Genomic DNA, 18,151 nt, shown 5'->3' on the forward strand with positions numbered 1-18,151 from the left:
AGTGCAAGTCTCTAGTGGAATAAAAAGATCCGGACTGTCCTACCATATCAGTGATGATTGGAGAGACGTGTGTGGAGAAAGCTTTGTTGGACTTGGGAGCAAGTGTGAATTTGCTACCCTACTCTGTTTATAAGAAATTGGGACTGGGAGAGTTGAAGCCAACATCAATCACTCTATCTCTAGAAGACAGATCTATGAAAATTCCAAGATGTATGATTGAAGATGTCTTAGTTCAAGTTGACAAATTCTACTATCCAGTGGATTTTGTTGTTCTTAATACGGATCTGGTCGCCAAAGGAACTAACTATAATCCTATCATGCTTGGAAGACCATTCCTAGCTACTTTGAATGCTATCATCAATTGTAGAAATGGATTCATGCAGTTTACATTTGGCAACATGACATTGGAGCTCAATATCTTCTATATGTGTAATAAACAATTCCATCCGGAAGAAGAAGAAGAACCAGAAGAGGTATGCATGATTGACAACTTAGTGGAGGAGCATTGTGATCAGAAGATGCTAAAAGATCTGAATGAGAATTTTGGGGATCTTGATGAAGGATTACCTGAACCCTTAGATTCACTTGCTACTCTGCCTCATTTGAAGATGAGAGAAAAAATTCTCCCTTTATTCAATGAGGAGGAGACACAAGAAGCTGTTAAGGAGGAGCTCTCAAAGCTTATTCTGAAGCCATTACCCACGGAGTTGAAATATGCATACCTAGAGGAGAATAAGTAGAGCCCTGTTGTTATTTCTTCATCTCTTACCACTACTCAGGAGGATTATCTACTTGAAATCCTCAGGAGATGCAAGAAAGCGATAGGGTGGAAAATTTTTTATTTGAAAGGGATCAACTCTTTAGTCTGTACTCATCATATATACGTGGAAGAAGAAGTTAAGCCAGTTCGTCAACCCCAGCGAAGGTTGAATCCTCACATGCAAGAAGTGGTATGAGCTGAGGTGCTTAAGCTACTTCAGGCCGGTATTATCTACCCCATATCAGATAGCTCATGGGTGAGTCCTATGCAAGTCGTGCCAAAGAAATCAGGGATCGCAGTGCTGCAAAATGATAAGGGAGAGGAATTTTCTACAAGCCTCACTTCAGGTTGGAGGGTGTGTAATGATTATAGAAAGTTTAATGTTGTAACAAGAAAGGACCACTTCCCATTTCCTTTTATTGATCAAGTGCTTGAGAGGGTCTCAGGCCATCCATTCTACTGTTTCTTGGATGGCTACTCCGGGTATGTTCAAATTGAAATTGCTGTTGAAGATCAGGAGAAGACCACTTTCACTTGTCCATTCGGAACTTATGCATACAGAAGAATGCCTTTCGACTTATGCAATGCACCAGCAACATTCCAAATATGCATGTTAAGCATTTTTAGTGATATGGTGGAGTGTATTATGGAAGTCTTTATGGACGATATCATCGTATATGGAAGTGCGTTTGACGAATACTTAGTCAATTTGGAAGCTGTGCTGAACCGATGCATTGAGAAAGACTTGGTGCTCAACTAGGAGAAATGCCATTTCATGGTACCCCAAGGGATCGTCCTTGGGCATATTATCTCCAGCCAAGGCATTGAGGTGGACAAAGCAAAAGTTGAACTGATTGTCAAGTTGCCATCGCCAACAACTATCAAAGGAGTAAGGCAATTCCTTAGCCACGTTGGGTTCTATAGGAGGTTCATTAATGATTTCTCTAAACATGCAAGACCTCTTTGTGAGTTATTGGTGAAGGATGCCAAATTTGTATGGGATGATCAATGTCAATGAAGTTTTGAGGAATTGAAGTTATTGCTAACAACTGCTCCAATAGTGAGAGCTTCCAACTGGCAATTGCCCTTTGAAGTGATGTGCGATGCTAGTGACTTTGCTATAGGAGTTGTTCTTGGGCAAAGAGAAGATGGAAAGCCCTATGTGATCTACTATGCAAGCAAAACGTTGAATGAAGCGCAAAGAAACTACACAACCACAGAGAAAGAATTGTTGGTTGTAGTTTTTGCCTTAGACAAATTCCACGCTTACTTAGTAGGGTCTTTCATTGTGGTTTTCACTTACCACTCGGCCTTGAAATATTTGTTGATTAAACAAGATGCAAAAGTAAGGCTGATCAGATGGATTCTCTTGCTTCAAGAATTCAATCTTCAGATCAAAGATAAGAAGGGAGTGGAAAATGTGGTAACCAACCATCTGTCGAGGCTAGCCATTGCACATAATTCCCACAGTTTGCCAATAAATGATGATTTTCCAGAGGAGTCACTCATGTTGATAGAAGCCACTCCTTGGTATGCTCATATTGCTAACTATTTAGTTACCGGAGAAGTTCCAAGCAGGTGGAAACCACAAGATAAGAAACACTTCTTTGCAAAAATTCATGCTTACCATTGGGAAGAGTCATTCCTATTCAAATATTGTGCGGATCAAATAATCCAAAAGTGCGTCCCTGAGTAAGAGCAACAGGGGATCCTCGGTCATTGCCACGAAAGCGCATGTGGAGGCCACTTTGCTTCTCAGAAGATAGTTATGAAGGTGTTGCAATCGGGTTTTTGCTGGCCATAACTCTTCAAAGATGCCCTTGCCATGTGTAGAAGCTGTGACAGATGCCAGAGGCTTGGGAAATTAACGCGTAAGAACATGATGCCTTTGAATCCCATTTTAATAGTTGATCTTTTTTATGTATGGGCCATTGACTTCATGGGACCTTTTCCTATGTCCTTTGGCTATTCTTACATCTTGGTGGGAGTGGATTATGTTTCTAAATGGGTTGAAGCAATCCCGTGCAAGTGAAATGATCACAGAGTTGTTCTCAAATTTCTCAAAGAGAACATTTTCTCCAGATTTGGAGTACCCAAAGCCATAATCAATGATGGGGGTACTCATTTTTGTAACAAACCGTTTGAAATTCTCTTAGCCAAGTATGGGGTGAAGCATAAGGTAGCTACACCTTACCATCCTCAGACTTTTGGGCAAGTTGAGTTAGCCAACCGGGGGATCGAGAACATACTGATGAAAGTGGTGAATACGAGCAGAAGAGATTGGTCTGTTGGGCTTCATGATTCACTATGGACTTACAGAAAAGCTTATAAGACCATTCTTGGAATGTCTCCTTATCACCTAGTCTATGGCAAAGCGTGTCATCTCCCCGTTGAGGTGCAATACAAAGCTTGGTGGGCAATTAAGACGCTCAACATGGACTTGAACAGAGCCGACATGAAGAGATTTCTAGACCTTAATGAGATGGAGGAATTGAGAAATGTCACCTATATCAATTCAAACATTGCAAAACAGAGATTGAAAAGGTGGCATGATCAGTTAGTCTCCCGCAAAGAATTCTAGAAGGGACAAAGAGTCTTGCTTTATGACTCTAAGCTCCACATTTTCCGGGGAAAATTGAAGTCAAGATGGATAGGTCTGTTTACTATCCAAGAAGTCTATTCAAATGGAGTAGTAAAGCTACTCAGCAGTGCCGGGACTTTCAAAGTCAATGGACAATGTCTCAAGCCATTCATGGAGCCATTTTCTAAAGACAAGAACGAAATGAACCTCCTTGAACCACATCAAGCCTGAAGGAAAAATGGTTAGATGGGCTTAGTCTGTCGGAAGACACTAAGTCCATATTTTTTTATTTTTGTTTGTTGTTTTGTTTTAAATTTTAAATTCATGTTTTATTGTTTTGATTTATGTTTTAAATTAAAGTTTCTCGCTTTAATTTTTATTTATTTAATTTATTATGACTTAATTTAATTTTTGATGATCAAGTACAAGGGAATTCCAAAACAGAGGAAAATAGAGCATTTCGTAGGACTAAAAGTCAAGTGCGAAATTTTTCGTATCACCAATTCCTAGTGCGAAAATTTCGCATCAGCAATTCAGAATTTTCGCATTATTGATTCTCAGTACGAAAATTTTGGCATCACCAAAACCAAATGCAAAAAATTTTCACATCAGCAATTCCAATTTCGCATCGGAAAATTCAAATGCGAAAATTTCACATCAGCTGCTAGTCGTGCGAAACCTATGCGAAACGCCAACGATCACTTGTGCAAACTTCTAACGACCAGGAGTGAAACCAAAAGTCATTCAAAATCCCTATTTTAAGGCCTCCAGTTGACTATTTCACACAACCATCCTCTGTTGCAAAAAGCTCACGGCCATTTGTTTCAACATAGATGGGCGTCAGGGTATCTTAAAAGCTAGGCACATTGCTGAGGCTCTCCATATTCCATTTCAGCTAGAGGATCTAGAGCAGTTCAGACAATGGTCCCCCATATCTCAGCAAGACATGGTCTGCATTCTATCGAGAGGGACTTCTGGAGATTCATTCCTACTACGTAAGGAGCTTCCATCTAGGATGCTCCTAGTGGATGTATTATTGAGGTCCAACATTTTCCCTCTTCAGCATTCAGTGCAGAGGCGAGGACCCATCTTGGACGAGTTATTCAGGATATCTGAGGGCATCTATTTTGGGCCACGCCATCTGATTATGGCCGCTCTCCTATACTTCGAGGAGAAAGTTCATAGGAAGAAGCTACAGCGAGCTAACGCGGTTCCATTGTTGTTTTCGAGGCTACTCTGCCATATATTGGAGCATATGGGCTACCCTATTGAGCCCCATCTTGAGCACTGCCACCATTGTCGATAGCATTTCACTCTCGACCAATGGACACAGCTAGTAGAGAAGAATCCAACGAAATCAGCACTTGAACTAGCCCCACTCAGACCAGTATCTCCAATGCCAGCATAGCCTTACCAGGCACAGCAGGACGAGCATCCCACAGAGTCATCCACCCCTATTGCACCATCTATGCCTCAGGCCGCCTCTACTGATCCTCCAACTACACCTCATGTTCCACCAACTGTACATTTTCCATCACAGGACTTTATCACCATATCTGGCTCAGAGTTTCGTCGCATGGTATTATTATTCAGGACACTAAATGCTATGCACGACGCTCTATTCCGGCATATAAGAGACATCCAAGCTCATCAAGATTGACATACTATTATTCTTGACCAACATACTGCTATCCTTAGTCAGATACAGTAGCATCTAGGTCTTGCACCACCTCAGACTGATATTCCTGGGCCATCAAAACCCAGAGCTCTAGCTAAGAAGACCATCACAACCGATGTCCTGCCCCAGGCCACTCACGAGACAACCACAGAGCCATCATCTCTATCAGAGAACCCCGCTCCTCGACCATTTCTTTATTTTGTATTTACTTAGTATATTAGTTGATATTATATATTCTGGGATTAGATGTATTACATGATCATTTCATTGTACTTTCTCATAGTAATATATGCATATCATTTTGGTTTATACTTGGCATTTTCTTTTCTATCTCCTTTACTCATTAATCTTTTGTTTTTTGAATCATGTGGTTTTTCCTATATGACTCAGACTCCATGTCACTCATGAGGTACCATTTTCGCCCTTTATTTATAATCGTTCTTGCCACATTGAGGGCAATGTTGATCTTGGTTGGGGGGAGAGTAAAGGAAGGAAGTTGTTAATAATGCTAAGTTATCTTGTTAATTTAGTACTTTCGGCTTAATTTTTAAATTTTTTCTTAATTTTAAAAGTTTTACTCTACTCTCCATGGTTATTAAGGAAAAATTCTCAAAATGAAATGGGAGAAATTGAATTCTTACCTGTTTATTTGAATAGTAGAGTCATATTATGCTTATTGAAGTTGATGAATTATTGAAACTCCTATTGAATTCAACCTTATTTCTTCCACCCTAATCTTACCACACATTGTGCACTTTAGTTTCCGATTATAAGATGAAAAACTATCTCACTACCTAAACTTAGGAAAAATTTAGACTTGATACCTTTGACCTCGTTTTAATAGTGTTGGGACACCAGATAAAAGGCCAATGAGCCTTTGAAAAAAAGAAAGAAAGAACAAAGTGTTGCACTTGCCTTGAAACCCGAGCAAGGTCCGAGGGGTATATGGCGAAAGTCTTTAAAACCTGGTTCCCTAGGCCTTTATTGGTTGGGAGTCACCAACCTCAATGCTCGTTACAAGGGTGAATAGGTAGAGTTTAACATATTGTAGGTGCTTGGGTACTAAATTCCAATTTCAAAAGTCTGGGGTAAAATCTGAAGAGTTGGTAGTCAAAAGATCCTTAAAGCTTGATGCCCTAAACCTTGATTGGTTGGGAGTCATCGATGGATCCCCGTTACATGGACACTTTAGAAAATAATACCTTTAGCATTGCACTCCTACAATGAAAAAATTGTGAAATAAAAGAGGTGCGTTCTTAGCCTATTGGAAGTGGTCAGTTTGCTAAAGTCTGTAAAAGAACTAGGTTGGGGAGGGGGGGGAAGATTAGTTTAGAGTATTATATTCGGAAACTAATAAGCTTAACACATAGATTTTTATGGAAGAGTAATGATTGAGCCAAGGAGAGTGGAAATCCTATCATTACTTAAATTTGCATAATGCCTACTCTTTATGAATTATGATCAGGTAAGATTTTTGATACCCTCTTGTTCAAGGATGGGTTTTGCCTCTTTAATTTTCCATGTGAGAATATGCTTTACTATCATTCCACTTATGATTTTTTGGAGTGATCAGCATGATTTTGTAAATTATTTTACTATCTTGATTTTTTGTTTTTATCTCCTTCATTGCTAAGGGACTAGCAATATGTCGGTTGGGAGGAGTGATTACTACTCAAAAAGTGCATTTTTATAGCTTGTTATAAAATCTTTTAAACACTTTTGAGTAGTAATTAATACCTTTTAACTCAATTGGCACATTAAGGACCCTTGTAAATGTTTTTAATCAATTTTTGGCTAGTTTTGGTGTTTTTGGTAGTTTTTTTATCGTTAAAGCAAGCCAAGAATGAGGGAGAATTTTGTTCAACCCTTGGAAATAAGCTTCCAAGCTAATCAAAAGATGCAAGGAAGAGAATCATAGAAAGAAGTCCAACATGAAGCAATTTCGCATGGCTATGTGAAATCTTCACATGCTATGTGAAATTCAAAAGACAGCAGCTACAAGATACATTTGGAGCACTTCCTGGAGTTGATTACTACTCAAAAAGTGCTATTTGATAGCTTATAATTAATCCTTTTAAACACTTTTGAGTAGTAGTTAGTGCCTTTTAACCCAATTAGCATGTTAAGGCTCCTTGCAATTAATTCTAATCAAATTGTGTGAGTTTTGGTGTTTTTGTTAGTATTTTGATCACCAAAGCATTATGAGATTGAGGAGAGTTTTATGGAATCCTTGGCAAGCAATGGGAAGCTTGGAGGAATGAAGAATCAAAGCCTTGAAGCTCTTTTGCCATAAGCAAAGTGGAAATGCAAAAGGGGAAGCAAAGAGAAATCAGCCATGGAGCGCTCTTGATGACAGTCACTGCAGCCACTTTTGGAGCACTTCCTGGAGTCCAAATTATGCATACAATATGTCATTTGAAAGCTTGGGAAGTCAACAATCCAATGCCTCAAACCGTGTGCAATTTGGAGCTGAAATGAGGAAGTTACAGCCTTTGGAAGATAACTGCTCCAAGCTGAAGGAAGGAAGGCTTCAGAAAAGTGCTGCGAAATCACCATTTTTTGTTGCGAGATATTTCGCAACATTTTTGCACAGTGCTATGGAGTTCCCCTGAAGTTTCACGCCGCGATAGAAGCCAAACACCACAAGATGTAAGCCAGCTTCACAAAGGTGTTGAATCAGCCTTTTGCTGCAAAGAAATTTCGCAGCCCTTCTTATGCACCTGCAAAATCTCGCAGACCTCATTTTCACCTGCGAAATGGTCCTGAAGCTTCCCGATAGCTGTGCACCGACTCTTTTAGATCTTTTCTTCTGATATTTTTGTGTCTAAATTTCCATTTTCTCCTTGTATTCAGCCACTCATGTAATTCCTTAGTTAGGAAGTATGCAAGGAAGGGTAAATTACCTTCCTATATAAATTCTCAAGAGGACTCTCGGAGAAGGTTGTTGCAGGAGAATCCATCATAGTTATATGTAAGCAACGAACAGAGCACTTGCTCTGTTTCTTCTATATATTTTTGTTTTCTTGTTCTTTGTCTTTCTAGCCAATCAAACTCTGAGGATTTTTCCTCAGAGGATGAGAGGCTAAGCTCTTTGTCTCTTGGAGTGAAGAAAGCCGGGTGAGTTTCCTCATGCATAAATTGGAAGTTTTGTTGTTTTAGTTGTTAATGAAGAGAAAGTGTGACCCGTTAATGGTTTTTATCTTTTTAGTTAACTTAAAACTCCTTTAAATCACCTGGGCCAACACTTGGTAAGGCAAGTGATCTCCATCCATGGAGATTCACTAGTTTACCCCTTGCGAGCCTTTGGGAGGTGACTTGAAGGTAGGATTTTCTAGAATTGCCAACACTTGGTAAGCTTTTGGACTCCAAGGAGACATCCATTAGTTATCTCTTGCGAGCTTTTGACGGGTAATCCAAGGTTAAAGATCACCTTGAATGGCAAGTGCTAGGTGAGAGGTATGAGCCATTGCAAGATGCATCAGTGAGAGGAATTTAGTGTTTGAACCCATTAATGGGAAGCATTTGTGCATCACCTGTTAGAGAATTAACTTTATGTTAATTCTCTAATATGAGGAAAAGAAACAAGTGACTGGAACTCTCTTTTTTGTATGAGGAATCTGAGCCTAATGATCTGAAACTCCAAGAAACACTTTTCTTTGTAATTAAAATCAGTTACTATTTTTGGTTAGCTTAAAACCAATCTTTGTTCAAACATCTTTATGTTTTCTTTTAAAGCTAACCTTGAAATGAAAAGGCACCAATTCAGCTTTGAATTAATATCATTTGTGAAGTGAAAACCCATCCCAGTGAACGATCCTAGAGCCACTATGCTATAGTAGCTTTGTCTTTGCTACCCTAGTATATGGTGTAATAGGTTATAAATTTTGTTGATTAATCCCTCAATCAAGGAGCACCAGCTGGACACGAATCAGCTGAGACACCAATTAGGCATGAATCAGGAGTCCATTGATTACTACTCAAAACATGCTATTTTGTAGCTTGTAATTAACTCTTTTAAACACTCTTGAGTAGTAATTATTACCTTTTAACTCAATTGACATGTTAAGGACCCTTGCAATCGTTTCTAATCAAATTCTGTTAAGTTTTGGTGTTTTTGATAGCTTTTAGCTACACCAAAGCAATCCAAGGATGAGGGAGAGCTGTATATAGTTCATGGCAAAGATTTTGGAAGCTTAAATTCGTGAAGAAACCAAGCTTTGGAGCCTCATAGCCCTTTGCCGAAGTCGTTCAATGTATGCAAGGAAAAAGCAACGGAGAGAGGAAAAACAGAGTGAAGAAAACAGAGGACAGCAGCTTCAGTCTTCTTTCGCACTTTTGGAGCACTTCCCGAAGTCCATTTTCTACATGCTATATACCATTTCAAAGCTCAGGAAGTTAACAATCCAATGCTTCAAACGCTGCATGATTCGGATTTGAAATGAAGGAGTTACAGCCATTGGAAACCAATCACTCCAAGCTGAAGGAAGAATTTTGCACGGCTGCGAAATCACCCTTTTGCTGCGAGGTGATTTCGCAGCCATTTTGCACAGTGTTGTGGAATTTCTCCCGAAGTTTCCCGATATTTGTGCACCGACTCTTTTAGATCTTTTCTTCAGATATTTTTGTATAAATTTCCATTTTCTCCTTGTATTCAGTCACTCATGTAATTCCTTAGCTAGGAAGTATCCAAGGAAGGGTAAATTACCTTCCTATATAAACTCTCTTGTAAACACTAAAAAGAAGACTCTCTCGGAGTAGCTTGTTCTAGGGGATCCATTATATAGATATATAATATATGTGAAATCGACGAACAGAGCACTTGCTCTGTTTCTTCTTTATATTTTTGTTTTCTCGTTATTTTTCTTTCTAGCCAATCAAACTCTGAGGATTTTTCCTCAGAGGATGAGAGGCTAGGCTCTTCGTATCTTGGAGTGAAGAAAGCCGGGTAAGTTTCCTCATGCATAAATTGGAAGTTTTGTTGTTTTAGTTTTTAATGAAGAGAAAGTGTGACCCGTTAATGGTTTTTATCTTTTTAGTTAACTTAAAACGCCTTTAAATCACCTGGGCCAACACTTGGTAAGGCAAGTGATCTTCGTCCATGGAGATTCACTAGTTTACCCCTTGCGAGCCTCTAGGAGGTGACTTGAAGGTAGGATTTTCTAGAATTGCCAACACTTGATAAGCTTTTGGACTCCAAGGAGACATCCATCAGTTATCTCTTGCGAGCTTTTGACGGGTAATCCAAGGTTAAAGATCACCTTGAATGGCAAGTGCTAGGTGAGAGGTACAAGCCATTGTAAGGTGCATCAGTGAGAGGGATTTAGTGTTTGAACCCATTAATGGGAAGCATCTGTACAACACCGGTTGGAGAAGGAACTATATGTTAATTCTCTAATACGAGGAAAAGAAACAAGTGACCGGAACTCCCTTTTTGTATGAGGAATCTGAGCCTAGTGATCTAAACTCCAAGAAACACTTTTCTTTGTAAGTAAAATCAGTTACTATTTTTGGTTAGCTTAAAACCAATCCTTTTTCCACCAAAGTTTATGTTTTCTTTTAAAGCTAACCTTGAAATGAAAAGACACCAATTCAGCTTTGAATTAATATCATTTGTGAAGTGAAAACCCATCTCAGTGAATGATCTTAGAGCCACTATGCTATAGTAGCTTTGTCTTTGCTACCCTAGTTCATGGTGTAATAGGTTATAAATTTTGTTGATTACTCCCTGAGGACCACAATCAAGAGTACCAACTGAACATGAATCAGCTGAGACACCAATTGGGCACGAATAATCCATTGTATACATACTATATATCATTTTGAATCTTGGGAAGTCAGGAGTCCAATGCTTCAAATAGTGTGCAAATCGGAGCTAAAATGAAGAAGTTATAACCATTTGAAGGCAATTGCACCAAGCTGAAAAGGAATTTCGCATCACCCTTTCTTTGATGCGAAAATTTCGCATCACCTTTCTCTGATGTGAAAATTTTGCATCACCTTTCTTTGATGTGAAAATTTCGTATCACTCTTTTTCACTTGCGAAATTTTCGCAGCCACCTTTCTCAGATGCGAAAATTTTCACATCACCTGCAAAATTTTCACAACACCATACATCACTTGCGAAATGTAATATTCAAATATTTTACACCAACTCCGTTAGATTTTTACCTTAAGATATTTGGTGTAATTAGATATTCTCTTCTTGTAATTAGTTGAATTTTTTTTAAGATATTTAAGATATCTAATTAAGAGGTTGAAAATATCTCTCTTTATATATCTTAAGATATCTCCTTGTAATATATCTCTCATATCTCTGAATCTTGGAAGACATTCGAGAGGGGGGGATCACTTGTACATTTTTTAGTAAGAAATATACAAAGCTTTACTCTGCCTTACCTACTCATTTTGATTGTATTTTTCTTTCTAGCCAAACAACCTCTAAAGATGTTTTCTCAGAGGATGAGTGGCTAGACTTTTTGTCTCTTAGACGGAAGGAAGCTAGGTAAGGGACCCGACTACAAAAATAGGAGTTCCTTGTTTCAGTTTTTAATGAAGAGGAAGTTGTGACCCGTTAATGGTTTTTATAATTTTAATTAACTTAAAATCCCTCATAATCACCTGGGCCAACACTTGGTAAGCTTTTCGGACTCAATCCATAGAGATCCATTAGTTATCTCTTGTGAGCCTCTGGTAGGTGGTTTAAAGGTAGGATTACTTATAATAGCCAACACTTGGTAAGCTTTTGGACTCCCTGGAGACATCCATTAGTTATCTCCTGTGAGCTTTTGAAGGGTAATCCAAGGTTAAAGATCACCATGAATGGCAAATACTAGGTGAGTGGTACGAGCCATTGCAAGATGCATCAATGAGAGGGATTTAGTGTTGAAATCATTAATGGGAAGCAATTGTAACACACTGGTTGGGAGGATAACTATAGGTTAAATCCCCAATGCAAGGAAAAGATCTGGAATCTTCGCTTTTGTAAAAGGAACCTGAACCTAGTGACCTGAAAATCCAAGAGACCCTTTTCTTTGTAATTTAAATCAATTACTATTTTTGGTTAGCCTAAAACCAACCTTTTCCAACCAAAGATTATGTTTTCTTTTAAAGTTTACTTAGAAAAGAAAAAGCACAAATCCAATTCTTTAAATTAATATCAGGTGTGAGATGAAAACCCATCCCAGTGAACGATCCTAGAACCACTATGCTATGCTAGCTATGCTACCCTAGTATATGGTGATTTAGGTTTATGAATTTTTTTGATAACTCCCGTCTGAGGACTGAATTTGAGGACACCAATTGGGGACGAATCAACTGTCGATGACATAAAAGACTATGAGTCATCTACTCTGGGCTCTAGATGCTATGAATAGCTTCAAGCTATGGCTCACAATAGATACTTTAGGTTGTGATATTAGGGATTTAGATTCTATGAATAGGTTTGAGCTATGTTTGTCATGAATAACTCTAGGTCATGAGCTCGGAGCACTAGATGCTATGAAATGCTATGGGTTGTGGATAACATGGACTACTTTGGGTCATGAGCTAAAGGTTATTAATGTTATGAACAGCCCTAGGTTGCCGCTAACATGAACAACTTTGGGTTGTGAGCTCAATGCTCTAGATGCAATTACCATCTTATAGTTGTGGATGACATGAGCTACTCTGGGTCGTGAGCTCAGGGCTCTAGATGCTATGAACAACTGTCAGCTTCAATTGATGTGAATGACTCTCAATCGTGAGCTCAAGCCTCTTGATGCTATAAATAGCTCAAGGTTGTCAATGACATGAAAGACTACGAGTCATGAGCTCATGGCTCTTGGATCTATGAACAACTCAGGGTTGTGGATTACATGATCTAATCTGGGTTATGAGTTCAAGGCTTTCGATGCTATCAACAACTCTAGGTTATGGTTGACTTGAACAACTTCGGGTCATGAGCTTTGGGCTTTAAATGTTATGAACTGCTTAGGGTTGTTGATGACACAAAAGACTTTGGGTCATGAGCTTAGGGCTCTAAATTTTATGAACACCTCAGGGTTGGGCATGACATTAATGACTTGACGTTGTGAGCTAAGGGCTATAAATACTATGAGCATCTTTGGGTTGTGGTTGACATGAATAACTTGGGGTCATGAGCTCAGGGCTATAGATACTATGAACATCTTAGGGTTGTGGTTGACATGAGTGACTCTCATGAGCACAAGGCTTTAGATGCTATGAAGAGCTCAAAGTTATCAATGGCATGAGCCACTCTGGGTCGTGAGCTCGGGGCTTTAGATGTTATGAATAGCTTTGGGTTGTGGTTTACATGAATGACTCAAAGTTGTGAACTCAAGCCACTAGATTTTATGAACATTTGAGGGATGTGAATGACATGAATGACTCTGGGTCTTAAGCTCATGGATCTAAATTCTATGAACAATGCTAGGCTATGGTTGAGATGAACGACACCAGGTCTTGAGCTTAAGGCTTTAGATGTTATAAACAACTCAGGGCTTTTGATGACATGAGTCCCTCTGGGTTGTGAGATCAGAACTTTAAATGCTTTAAATAGCTCTAGGTTATCGATGATATGAAAGACTTTGTGTCACAAGTTCAAGACTAATGATTCTATGAACAACTCAAGGCTATGGATGACATGAACAACTCTAGGTCAAGAGCTCAGGGCCCTAGATGCAATGAACAACTATGGGTTGTCATTGACATGAAAGACTCAGGGTCATGAGCTTAGGGCTTTAGATGTTATGAACAACTCAAGGGCTATCGATGACATAAGCTACTCAGGGTCTTATGTTCAATCCTTTAGAGGTTATAAACAACTTAGGGTTGTGGTCGACATAAACGACTATGGGTCGTGAGCTCAGGTCTTTAGATGGTATGAATAGCTCAGAGTTGTCAATGACACAAAAGAATTTAGGTCATGAGCTCAATGCACTAGATTCTATGAATAGGTCAAGGTTGTGCATGACATGAACAAATCTAGGTCATGAGCTCAGGGCCCTAGATGCAATGAACAACTCTGGGTTGTGGTTGGCATGAAATATTCTGGGTCATGAGCTCAAGGCTCTAGATGCTATAAATAGCTCAACGATGTGGAATACATAAGCCACTCTGGGTCTTAAGCTCAAGGCTATAGATGCTATGAATAGCTCAAGCTTATGGTTGACATGAACGACTTCGGGTTCTCAGCTCATGCCTTTAAATGGTATAAACAACTCAGGGTCGTCGATGATATGAGCCACTCTTGGGCATGAGCTCAAGAATTTAGATGCTACAAACAACTCTAGGTTGTGGTTAAGATTAACAACTTCAGGTCATGAGCTTAGGGCTCTAGATGCTATGAGCTGCTCAGGGCTATCGATGACAGGAAACACTCTGGGTCATGAACTAAGGGCAATAAATGTTATGAACAGCTTTGGGCTGTGGTAGACATGAATAACTTTAGGTCATGAGCTCAAGGCTCTTGATTTTATGAACAACTCAAGGTTGTCAATGACATGAAAGACTTCGGATCTTGATGTTAGGGCTCTTAATGTTATGAATTGTTAACGGCTGTGGATGACATTAGCTACTCTAGGTGGTGATCTCATGAATCTAAATGCTATGAACAACTCAAGGCTATAGATGACATGAACTCCTCTGGGTCATGAGCTCAAGGCTCTAAATGTTATGATCAGCTTTAGGATGTGTTTGACATGAACGACTCCGAGTCGTGAGATCAAGGGTTTAGATGCTAAGAACATCTCAAGGCTATGGATGACATGAACAACTCTAGTTCATCAACTCAAGGCCTTAGATGCAATGAAAATTTCTACATTGTGGTTGACATATAAGACTCCAAGTCGTGAGCTCAAGGCTTTAGATGATTTGAATAGCTCTGGGTTGTGGTTAGCATGAATGAATCCGAGTTGTGAGTGCAGGCCTTAAGATGCTAAGAATAGCTCAGAGTTGTTAATGGCATGAGCGACTCTGGGTCGCGAGCTCTGAGTTTTAGATGCTCTTAACAACTCTGGGTTGTGGTTGACATGAATGACTCCGGGTCAGCACAAGGCTCTAGATTCTATGAACAACTCAAGGCTAATGATCACATGAATGAATCTAGGTCAAGAGCTTAGGGTTATAAATTCTATGAACAACTTATTATTGTGGATGATACCAATGACTGGGTTGTAAGCTTAGGGCCCTAGATGCAATGAACAACTTTGGGTTGCAATTGACATGAAAAACATTAGGTCATGATCTCAAAGCTCTAGATGCTATGAACAACTCATGCTTGTGGATGACATGAGTCACTTCAGGTCTTGAGCTCAAGGCTTTGGATGCTATGAACAACTCTCTACTATGGTTGACATGAACGACCCTGGGTCATGAGCTGAGGCCTTTAGATACTATGAATAGCTCACAACTATCGATGATGTGAGCCTCTCTAAGCAGTGAGTTGAGGGCTTTAGATACTATGAACACCTTTGGGCTATGGTTGACATGAAAAACTCTAGGTCATGAGCTTGGGGCTCTTAATGCTATGAACACCTCAGGGCTATGGATAACATGAAAGACTCCAGGTCATGAGCTTAAGGCTCTAGATTCTATGAATAACTCAAGTTTGTCGATGACATGAAAGACTTTAGGTCGTGAGATTAGGGGTCTAGATTTAATAAATAACTTAGTGTTGTGGATGATATGAATGACACTGGGTGGTCAGGTTAGGGCCCTAAATGCAATGAACAATGTTAGGTTGTGGTTGACATGAAAGACTCTAGGTCGTGAACTCAGAGCTCTATCTGCTATGAACAGATCAAGGCTATGGATTACTTCAGCCACTCTTGGCATTGAGTTCATGACTTTAGATGCTATGAAAAACTCTAGGTTGTGGTTGACATGAACGACTACGAGTCATGAACTCAAGGATTTAGATGCTATGAACAACTTAAGGCTATCAATGACATGAAAGACTTCGAGTCTTGAGCTTAGGACTCTAGATTCTATGAGCAACTCAGAGTTGTGGATAACGTGAACAACTTTGAGTCATGAGCTTAGGAACCTAGATGTAATGAATGGATCTAGGTAGTGGTTGACATTAAAGACTTTGGGTCGTGAGCTCCGAGTTTTTTGATGTTATGAACAGCTCAGTGTTGTGGATAACATGAACCACACTATGTCTTGAGCTCAAAACTCTAAATGCTATGAGTAGCTCTAGGCTGTGGTTAACATGATTTACTTTGGGTCGTCAGCTCAAGCCTCTAGATGCTATTAACAACTCAGGTTGTTGATGACATGAGCTACACTATGTTGTGACCTGAGAGCTCTAGATGCTATGAACAACTTTAGGCTGTGGTTGACATTAATGACTCCAAATCATGTGCTCAGGGATCTTGATGCTATAAATAGCATAGGCGTATCGATGACATGAAAGACTACGGGTCGTGAGCTTAGAGCTCTTGATGCTATGAACAACTCAATGTTATGGATGACATAATCCACTCTCTGTATGAAGAACTCAGGGCTTTAGATGCTATGAATAGCTCTGGGTTGTGGTTAACTTAGACAACTCCAAGTTAGGAGCTTAGGGCTCTAGATACTATTAACAACTCAAGGTTGTGGATAACATGACCTACTCTAGGTCATGAGCTCAGGGTCTATAACAACTCTAGGTTGTGGTTGACATGAAGGACTATGGGTTGTGTGCTCAATGTTCTTTATGCTATGAACAACTCAGGGCTATCAATGATATGAAAGACTATGGGTTGTGAGCTCAAGGATCTTGATCCTATAAACAGCTCAAGGCTATGAATGACAAGAGCTATTCTAAGTCGTGAGCCCATGTTCCTAAATGCTATGAACTGCTAAGGTTTGTGCATGACATGAGCTTCTTTCAGTCGTGAGCTTAGGGCTTTAAATTTTATGTACAACTCTGGGTTATGGTTGACGCGAATGACTTTGGGTCGTCAACTCAAAGCTATAAATGCTACGAATAATTCAGGGCTACGGATGACATGAGCTACTTTGGGTCATGAGCTCAGGCCTCTAGATGTGATGAACAACTTTAAGTAGCGGTTGACATGAACGACTCTGGGTCGTGAGCTTAAGGCATTAAATGCTACGAACATCTCAAGGATATGGATGACATGAACGACTTTGGGTTATCAACTGAAGGCCCTAGATGTAATGAATAGCTTTGGGTTGTGGTTGATATGAAAGGCTCTGGGTCGTGAGCTCACGGCTCTAGATGCCATAAACAATTTAAGGCTATGGATGACATGCACCACTTTGGGTCTTAAGCTTAGGGCTCTAGATGCTATGAATACTCAAGGCTATGGATGATACGAATGAATCTTGATAGTGAGCTCAAGGCCTTAGATGTAATGAACAACTCTAGTTTGTGCTTGAAATGAAAGACTCTAGGTCATGAGTTTAGAGCTCTGGATACTATGAACAACTTAGGGCTAAGGATGACATGAGCCACTATAGGTCTTGAACTTAGGGCTCTAGATGCTAGTAACACCTTTAGGTTATGGTTGACATGAATGACTCTAAGTCGCTAGCTTAGGCATTTTGATGTTATGAACAACTCAAGGTTGTTAATGACATGAGCCACTCACGGTTATTAGTTCAGGGCTTTCAATGTTATGCACAACTCTAGGTTATGGTTGACATGAACAACTCTAGGTCATGAGCTTAATGTTTTAGATGCTATGAAGTGCTCAGGTTTGTCGATGATAAGAAATACTCTAGGTCGTGAGCTCAGGGCTCTAGATGCTATGAACATATTTGGTCTATGGTTTAGATGAACAACTCTAGGTTGTGACCTCAGGGCTCTTGATGCTATGAACAACTTAGAGCTATCAATGACATGAAAGACTATGGGTTATGGGCTCAATGTTGTAGATACTATGAACAACTCAGGCTTATGGTTGATGATTCGTGCCCAGTCGGGTATTTTAATTAAAAACATTTATAAATCCTATGACCTCATACTAGCGTAGCAAAACTACTATAGTATAGCAGCTCTAGGGCCGAACTCTAGGATGGGTTTTCATTCTACCAGTGATATTAATTCAAGAGTTGAATTGGTGTCTTTTCATTTCAAGGTTAGCTTTAAAAGAAGACATAAGTTTGAATGAAAACGGAT

Source organism: Vitis riparia, chromosome 19, assembly GCF_004353265.1.
Source record: "Vitis riparia cultivar Riparia Gloire de Montpellier isolate 1030 chromosome 19, EGFV_Vit.rip_1.0, whole genome shotgun sequence".
NCBI classification, from domain to species: Eukaryota; Viridiplantae; Streptophyta; class Magnoliopsida; order Vitales; family Vitaceae; genus Vitis; species Vitis riparia.